We start from the raw sequence: 9,934 nt of genomic DNA, 5'->3' as shown, positions 1-9,934 counted from the left end.
GGCAACTACTCAAGCTTACAAAGGGGCAATATGGATTAGAAGGTTATTGAAGGAGATTGAGCACAAACAAGAGAAAGCTCCTTCGTTTATAGACAGTTAAAGTGCCTTGCACATCGCAAGATCCATATTTTCATTACAAGACTAAACACGTTGGAATTCAATTTCATTTTGTTCGAGAAGTAGTAGAGGAATGAAGTGTAGATATGCAGAATCTCTATATAAAGAATAATATAGACGGTGTTCTGACTAAGTCAATGAACACTAATAAGTTTGAGTGACATAGATCTTCAAATGAACTAGCAGAAACGTAAACTATACGTAATGACAAGATTGAAAGGATGTGTGGAGATGCGTTTGATTTTCAATCAAATCTCCAAATGAGAGAAATGTCGACAAAATTAAGAATGGTTGATGGCATTAATGAGTGGTTGGGAGTATGTAAGCATGGAAAGATGATGTGAAACAGATGATGAAGGAAACACATTTCAATTAATGTGTGACACATTTTACAGTGAGGGAACTCTATAAATATAGTCTCTCCTCTCATTTCAGATAATCTCATTCTCAAGTTCTTCTCATCTCATAAGCATTATTTAATGTTTGATCTATAATATTTGAGAGGTATTTATTCTCCTATATCAAGAGAGTAATGTTATCTTTGAAAACAAAGTGAGGTGTTGTAACCTACAAAATATTATAATGAAAATTTTTTCATCTTGTCCGTGATTTTTACCTTAATAATTTTCGGGGGTTTTCTGTCAAGATCCAAAACCTAGTATCAAACCTTCTATATTACACACAAAGTTCTGTCAAAGTTTCGAGAATTCAGCGGAATTTCGAAGCGAATCTTTGTCCAATATTTAAAGCATCTACAACAGTCTTTTGAAGCACTTAAACAAGATTTTCCAAACTAAAAAACTACCCAAAAGTTGATCAAGAAACAACACAGAAGATCGAGCAAAGAGGCTTTCTAAGTCTCGAGAATTTAGTGGCTTTTGGATGCGGATTTCTGCCACACTTTAAGCCATTGTAGCAGATTTTTGAGGCCCTTAGCAACAATATTTCAACTGTATATTGAAGTCATTTCCTATCCAAGTTCGAAGCCTTGCAGCAGCTATTTTTGAAGCAAAAATTCTACATTATTCTGCCCAAAAATCAAGCATCGTTCCTCCTCAAAGTCTCGATCAAGTTCGGTTCAAACTCGAGTAAAACTTCGCCCAAGTTCGAGAAGAGTTTTGCCCAAGTTCGTAGTATTTCGACAACGAGTATTCTTCCACAATTTTCTTAAGATCTAGACCAGGTAAGTGGGTCTTTGTATTAAATTTGCACACTTATATTTTTTTGTAAGTGTATTAAATTTGCAAATATATATATTTTGAAAGTGGGCTTTTGAATATATACCTTTTTTTATATAAATTTTTGGCACACTTATGTTCTTTATAAATGAGCACAACATTTTATAAAATTCAATTATGTATGTATTTGAAAATTCGATTGGCATGATATATTCGTTTCTATTTGATATGAAAATCTTTGATTCATTTGTTGATTCGATATTAATTAGTTATAATATTTGAAAAGATGTCTGAATTATTTGAAATGTACTATAATGATTTGAGTTAGAAATGATGACAAAGGAAATTCCGATGTTTTGATTTGATATGATCGTGATGCGGTGGGTTATTGTAATGCCTGAAGAAAATATCACAAGTTGTTAATTTAGTAATGTGAGATTACTAAATAATTAATGATTTTTAAAGAATGAAATATGACATATTTTGGTCATACGAAATCCAAATGATTTGAAATTTGGATATAACGTAGAAAACTCAAAGATATAGAAGTTTCATGTTTTGAGTTTTGGAAAATTTGATCGTTTGACTGATCCAAATGGATATATCGGCGTTGGAAATGTTAAATATTATATATTATATTATATTATATTATTTTATTAATATAATATAATATAATATTAAAAAAAAAAATTGAAAGTTGATAAATTTGAAACTCACGAATGTGAGTTTCAATCTTTCAACAGAAGACACAGCAGCAAGAACGAGAGAATAAGAAATAAAGTTTTCGGATGTTTCTTTTCGGTCGTGTGACTTATCGGTTTATCCAATCGACGAACCGACTTCAGTTTTGGGATCGTTGATAGGAGTTCTTCGATTTGAGGTATAAATTTTATATTTTCGGTGACATTTGAAATTCGTCGATTTTTGGAATAAATCCGATAAATTGTTAAATCATACAGAAGTGAATATTGTTGAATAGTGTATGATTTTAACGAAGTAGAGAAGATTATAGTGGTGTTATTTTGACTTATTCCCAGTTTATTATAATTAGAGATTTTTAATCGTTGGACTGAGATTGGAGAGTTGTTTGTCAGTTGTTATTAATTCTGATTATACATTCGGAGTCTACGAAGTATAGGCTACATGTTGATATAAAGTTTTCGTAATTTGACGGATGTTGTAAAATAGCCTATTATTTGAAGTTAATTAATTATGGTGTATTAGATGGTAGTATTGTGAATTAAATACACCAGAATATTAAATTGTTGAACGATAAGAATTTATAATCGAGTTTTATATTTTGTTGAATTAATTGTTGTTGGTCTATTTGCTGTGCTATATTGAGATTGTTATGATTGTTTTGATACGGTGACAATGATCTAATAATTGTTGTTGAATTATTTAGATACATCACAAGCCTCGGGATCAAAGAAATAGCCAGATTATATATATACTCGATTATCAGGTACGTGTTGACGTACGAGCATATGTTGTTATTGTTTAGTATTGATGAATACTATTGTGTTGAACGATGATAAATCACTGGTATTGGGTGATTTGATATTATATATGTTGTTGTTTATTATCGTTGATATTGTTGGCTGTCGTTTGTTGGGAGACGTCACGTTGATGTTGTTCGTTCGACGATATTGCTGTCGCCGGTGTTGGGGTGCGACGTATCGTAGATGTTATACGTTCAACGATATTGCTGTCGCCGGAGTAGGGGTGCGACGTATCGTTGATGTTATTCGTTCGACGATATTGCTGTCGCCGATGTTGGGGAGCGAAGTATCGTCGATGTTGTTGTTGCAGTAGTATGGGAGTGATGACGTTGATATCGTTGGTGGTATGATTGTCCAGAGACAGCAAAGGGAGTATTTCTGTTATCATTCCAGTTATATTCTATATTGTTGATAATATAACTGTTATGTATTACGATGATGATTGTTGTGTATGCTCACCCTTTGGGGGCTGTTTCTGTTGGACAGGTTACATGACTCTGTTGTGAGACAGGATAGTGGTGAAGGATTAGGTGTCTAGTCAAACAGTCCTGTAGTTTATAGTAGATAGAGACAGTATAGTTTATTGTCTTATTTGAGTTGTAAGCGTGTATTTATTATACTGTTTATGCTACACTGACGTAGATAGAGTGATGATTGCACTATTTTGTCGTATATGCATTATATTATTACGTCGTTGAAAAGAAAATCTTTATGCATATGACGTCACATGTTGTATGATTATGTGGCGAGGTTTGGGGCGCCACAGTTATAATAGCCGTTTATTTGGCCTTGCTTATTATTGAAATTATGATAATTTATTCGTGTATGTATTCTTGGTATTTGTTATGCATGATCAGCCTTCATTTACTGAGAATTTCTCCAAGTACTCAACCTTTATTTTCTCATCCCATATAAGAACAAGGAATAAATTGAAAGGGAAGAACAAGAATATTTCTACGAATCGTGAAGATGTCACTTCAATCAAGTTTTGTTTTTAGTATTTTTTACGCTTTCGTATTTTGTTCAAGTTTTTATCATATTGTAAAGACATTGATATGATTTCAAGTTTCAACGTCGGGACATGACATTTTTCACATAAATGTCAGTGTTCAATTTCATCTTTTATTTTCATATATATTAATATCTCAAAATACCACACCTGAGACCCAAGAGAGGAAAAATGAAATGCAAGTAACAAAGGCAGACATAAAAGGTTGAAACCATAAAAGAGCCGAAAAGAGATGGAAATGTTTGAATTTTGCTTTAAAAAATCTGCTTAAATACAGATAAAGCTGAATGCTTCGAGGGAATACATATTTTTGGCTAATTAACTATTTTGCGCTTTATTCCCCAACAAACTTAAGATTAAATTAAAGAACTTTAATAATCTCAATATCTAAATGATTATTTTATGCATTATAATAAATCAACTAATGAAACATGCAACGTTTTATTTTTTTTTCATAAAATCACTTATATTTTACAATAAAACAATTATGTATAATTAGTTGGAAACTTTACGATTTTGGTGTTTTTTTTTTGAAGTTGTAGTCATGATGTGGTGTCGACGTGACATTCACGTGTGTATTATACTCTCAGATAAAATAGATTAAAATTAACAAAAATTAAAATGATACAAGAATAATACTGTATTCTAGGCCAAAATTGCTAAAGACAAAATGAGAGGACAACGTAAATTTTCCTTAATGAATGAAAAATACATGCTGTACCTATTATGAATCGGGTCGGATCCGTTGGGAACCTTTCTTTTACTCGCGTAATTGAGACCGAACTTCGAAATGGCCCCAACTGCGGGCCCTTTTAATCCACTGTTCGTCTTCCTTCGTCCATTTTCAGCAGCATCAGTCATCAAAAACTTAATGAATCCAACCAATAAAAATACCCAAAAAAACACCTTCAAGAACTTTCCAATACTACAACTCTTCATTTCTCTATAATCAACCCCAAAAACTGGCCAAGAAACGGTTCCCGTATCCGATCATACGGCGGAGAGCTGAAGAAAGAAACTAAACTAGAGCTTGGCAGAAAAATGGGTTTCGAGCTTGACAAATGACACTGCAAGAAGGAAGAATAGCTATCTAGGTTTTGTGGGATTTTGGTCGAGTACTGAGCTTTTGGCAGTATGTTTTTGCCCTTTTACAGCAGGGATATAAGGTGGGAGAAGGAATTCGAGTGAGGGAGTTGTGAAAGCTTGGTTCCACTTAATAAAAGATTGAATGTTTAAATGAGTTTCATATATATTTAATTCTTTTATTTCATGAAATCGATTGTTTTATTTTTAAAAATTATTGGTTAGTTAATTAGACTCGATGATTTTAATTAGTTTCCTTAATGTTTGATTTCGGTTGATTCGATTAGTTAGTATAGGTGTTTAACTTTGTCAGTTTTTGCATAAATTCAATTTACTTATTCGATGATTTGATTCATTCAAATTTACGTAAATATATGTTCATTTGGATATATGAGTTTCTAGTGGTAGCATAGTCGAAATGGCTACCTAGAAAATATGAATTGGGAAAAAAAGAGAACGAAGAAAAACTTGCAATTGGTCATATTTGTTTGTCGTTTTGTAATCTTTAGACTCTATCGTCAAATTTTAATTTTAGTCAATTTTCATGGTATTAATTATTATCAGGTGTTCAATGGTGTCTTGTTATTCCTTTCATTTAAGTTGGGTGATTCTATTTAATTACTTTCACGAAATTAGAGGAGAGTAAAAGAATGAGAATTAAAAGGATTAATTAATTATATGGTTTTTGAACGTAACATGGAGTGGAGAGAACGTATCTGGCTTTATGTTCCATGTGACAATGTTCTTTTGTTGCTTTGAATTTTGCCTATTTTCATGCACTTACGATGCATGCATGGCAACATGACATATATATAGACCACAAACTTAATTCCTTTCGTACCATGGATTATAATTATAATATATATGATTCCCAACTTGTTTCAATAATTGTCTTTTTATTATTAGATATTAGACATTAGTGAATCAATTATTTTAAGTTTGATCTTAGCAGCTAATAACTATGATTCTTTTCCGATTTTAATATTTTTTTCACCTAAATGCTAAAATGACGCTGGACACGATAGTAATTAACATCCAGCGCTATGATGTCATGCATGTCGGAAAAATCAAGCATCATACATGTTGCACCGAGGCGGAAAAAGATAAAATTGCAAAAAAGCTGTGTTACTTTATGAACGAACAAGAAACAGAGGAAGAATTAGAGAAAATGAAGTGAAATTTTATTCTTACTTGAGAAATGTTTACAAACTTGTGCTCATTATATAGAGCTGAAAATGGATAAAAATAAGCAACAAATAACTCCTAAAAAAAAGGAACGTTCACTACCAAACTTCCAAAAGACTTGGTAAACATAGACTTGGTAAAAAGCAAACTAACATTAATCAGAAGATTAAATAACAAACTTGACTTCAACAATCCCTCCCTTAAACTAGAAGTTGTGAAACTTCAGTTTATATGCAGTAAACCAACTCCAGTCTTCAAACATGGTTTCCCAAAGTGCAGACTCCAGGTAGCTTTCTCAGCTTCAGAAATGGAACTAGTTTAAGGGGCTTAGTTAAAACATCAGCAATTTGATCATCACTCCTGCAGTAAACAAGATCAATTACTCCTTCCTTCACTAGATCTCTCATATAGTGATATTTTACATCTATATGTTTGCTTCTTACATGAAGAACATGATTTTTAGAAAGCTTGATTGCAGAGCTGTTGTCACAATAGATTATAACAGGTCCTTGTTGCTTGAAGTTCATCTCTTCGAGTAAATTTTTTAACCATACAGCTTGGCTAGCACAAGAAGTTGCAGCTATGAATTCTGCTTCTGTAGTTGATAAAGTCACGATTGGTTATTTCTTTGAAGACCAAGAAACAACTCCTGATCCCAGCATGAAAGCAAATCCCGAGGTGCTCTTCCTATCATTCAAATCTCCAGCATAGTCACTATTATCAAAAGCCAACAGATCTGATTTTTCTCATTTCTTGTAGAACAACCCAAATTCAGAAGTACCTTGCAAGTATCTTAAGATCCTCTTGGCAGCTAGAAGATGCATTTTGGTTGGACTTTCCATATATCTACTAATGAGACTTACAAAATACATAATGTCTGGCCTTGTTGCTGCTAAGTACATTAAGCTTCCCACAATTTGCCTATAGATTGTGCTGTCAACTCTTTTTCCTTCATAATCTCTAGTTAACTTTAGACCAAACTCTGTTGGTGTGCTTGCTGCATTACAATACTTCATTTGAAACATGTCCAGAATTTCTTGGGTGTATTTCTTTTGAGAAATAAAAATCCCATCAACAGATTGTACAGCTTCAAAGCCAAGAAAATAGTGCAATTTTCCGAGATCAGACATATCAAATTCATCCATCATAGACTCTTTGAATTTGGCAAACATGTTGCTATCATTTTCAGTGAAGATAAGATCATCAACATATAAACACACAAGAAGTATCCTACCCCCGTTTCTAATTTAATTTGATAAAAAGTGTATGCTCATATGGACATATTCGAAAACGTTCTCTCAAAAAATAAGCTTCAATTCGACTATACCAAGCCCTTGGAGCTTGTTTTAGTCCATATAGAGCTTTTTTCAATTTATACACTTTGTGCTCATTTTCAGTTTTAATATAACCAAGGGGTTGATCAATAAATACCTCTTCTTTCAACTCTCCATTCAAGAAAGCTGATTTCACATCCAATTGAAATAAAGGCCATGAATTTTGTGCAGCTAATGCGATCATCAACCTGATTGTATCATGCCTTGCAACAGGAGCAAACACTTCTTTATAATCGACACCAAATTCTTGCTTGTAGCCTTTCGCTACTAGTCGCGCTTTAAACTTGTCAACTTCGCCATTCTCTTTTAGCTTCGTCTTATACACCCATTTTACGCCAATGGTCTTTTGCCCTTTTGGAAGCTCCATTAACTCCCAAGTGTTATTTTTTTCTATGGCTGCAATTTCAGCATCCATTGTGTTTCTTCATTTTGATTCTTAAATTGCATCTTCAAAAATTACTTGATCACAATAGAGCAAAATGAGTGAGTGGATCCTCATTATCGCTAATTCCTTGTACTTCATAGTCCTCTATCCATGCAGGTCTTTTTCTAATGCGTTGAGACCGTGAACTACTAGCTGCTTCAGTTTGTTCACATGATAATATGCCATTAGTTTCATCCGGTTGACTTTGTGGGGTGGATGGAGCCAAATCTGCTGATTGTTGTTCCTCTTCTTCATCAAATTCATTTAGAAGTTTTTGTCCCACTTGATTGTCTTGCCATGTCCAGAATCTGCCTTCATCAAAAATGACATCACGATTGATAACAATTTTTGTGTGATAGGATTATATAACCTGTATGTTTTGACTGATCACTAATGCTAAAAAAATGCATTTTTCTCCTTTATCGTCTAGCGTTTTCCTCTTCTGATCTGGAATATGAGCATATGCTATACACCCAAAGATTTTGAAGTGATTTACATCAGGTTTGCGTCCATTCCAAGCTTCTTCAGGTGTCATATTTTTAACAGCAAGTGTAGGACTTCTATTCAAAATATGATTGCTCCAGTTGACTGCCTCAGGCCAGAAAGTTTTTGGAACACCATTTTAGTGAAAATACTTCGCACCATATTCAAAATTGTGCGATTTTTTCTTTCACAAACACCATTTTGTTGAGGATTATAAGCTGCCGTAACTTGTCTCTTGATGCCATGCATTTCACAAAAATTTGCAAATTCTTGTGAGTTGTATTCGCCACCTTGATCTGTGCGAAGAACTTTAATTGGGCTGTCAACTTCCTTTTCAACGAACACTTTATAATTTTTGAATGCTGAAAAAGCTTCGGATTTTTCGTGTAGAAAATTTACCCATATTTTTCGTGTAAAGTCATCAATGAAAGTAATAAGATATCTTTTACCTCCATTTGACGATGGAGTTATCGGCCCACAAATGTCGGAGTGAATCAACTCCAAAGGCTTCTTTGCTCTACAAGATTTCCCATGTGGAAATTGATTCCCATATTTCTTTGTTGAAGTGTCTTGAGACCACCGAAATTTAGATGTCCATAGCGGAAATGCCACAGCCAAGTTTCATCCTTCATTCTTGCTGAAAAACATGAATTAGTTGTATTGTGAAGATACAAAGGAAACATTCGATTTGCTGTCATTTTGACTTGAGCAATTAAGCCCAACTTCCCATCTTCAATTCTGCAAACACCGTCTCTAATAGAAATTTCAAATCCTTTTTCTTGAAGCTGGCCAACACTAAGCAAATTTGTTTTCAAATCTGGAACAAGAAGAACATTAGAGATAGTGTGAGTAGTGTTATTTTTTGTTTTGTTTGTTACCTTTCCTATTCCCATTACAGAAACTTTGGAATCGTCACCAAACTTCACACTATCTCGAAATGTTTCATTCAACTCCGAAAATGCAGACTTGTCTCCACACATATGGTTGCTGCAACCTCTATCTAAATGTCAAATGTTGCTGTGAGTTTCCTCCTTGGCTTGACAGACCATCAACAAGGACACTTCATCATCCTTTTCTGCAAAATGAGATTTTTCGTGTCCTTTGGATAAATTTGGTGTGCATTCTGATTTGTAATGCCCAAAATCATGACATCTGTAACACTCTACATTGGATTTGTCTACTGTTTTTGATTTATAGGTGGTTGATTGATGACCACCACGTCCTCTTCCTCTTCCGTGTGAATCATGAGCATGATTATCTTTAGCTCCTTGTTGTGAGTTTCTGCGATCATTATTTCCTTTTCCTCGGCCTCTTCCTCGATCATATTTATGAAAAATTAAATGATGTTTGTTTGTTGTAGCTTGCCAAGCTTGCTCTTCTTTTTCTTGCTGAGCCATTTTTGTTTCATGAACCAACAATGAGCCTTGCAATTCATCAATGGAAAGGGCATCGAGATCTTTTGACTTCTCAATTGAACAAAAAACATAATTAAATTTCGGTATCATCGATCGAAGAATCTTCTCGATGACTGCAACATCTTCTATCTTTTCTCCATGGACACGCATCTTGTTGACAATGGCCATTGTTCTTGAGAAAAAATCAGAAATTGACTATCCAGA

The sequence above is a fragment of the Primulina huaijiensis genome, chromosome 6, assembly GCF_012295235.1.
Source record: "Primulina huaijiensis isolate GDHJ02 chromosome 6, ASM1229523v2, whole genome shotgun sequence".
Lineage (NCBI taxonomy): Eukaryota > Viridiplantae > Streptophyta > Magnoliopsida > Lamiales > Gesneriaceae > Primulina > Primulina huaijiensis.
This window is presented reverse-complemented; position numbering follows the sequence as displayed.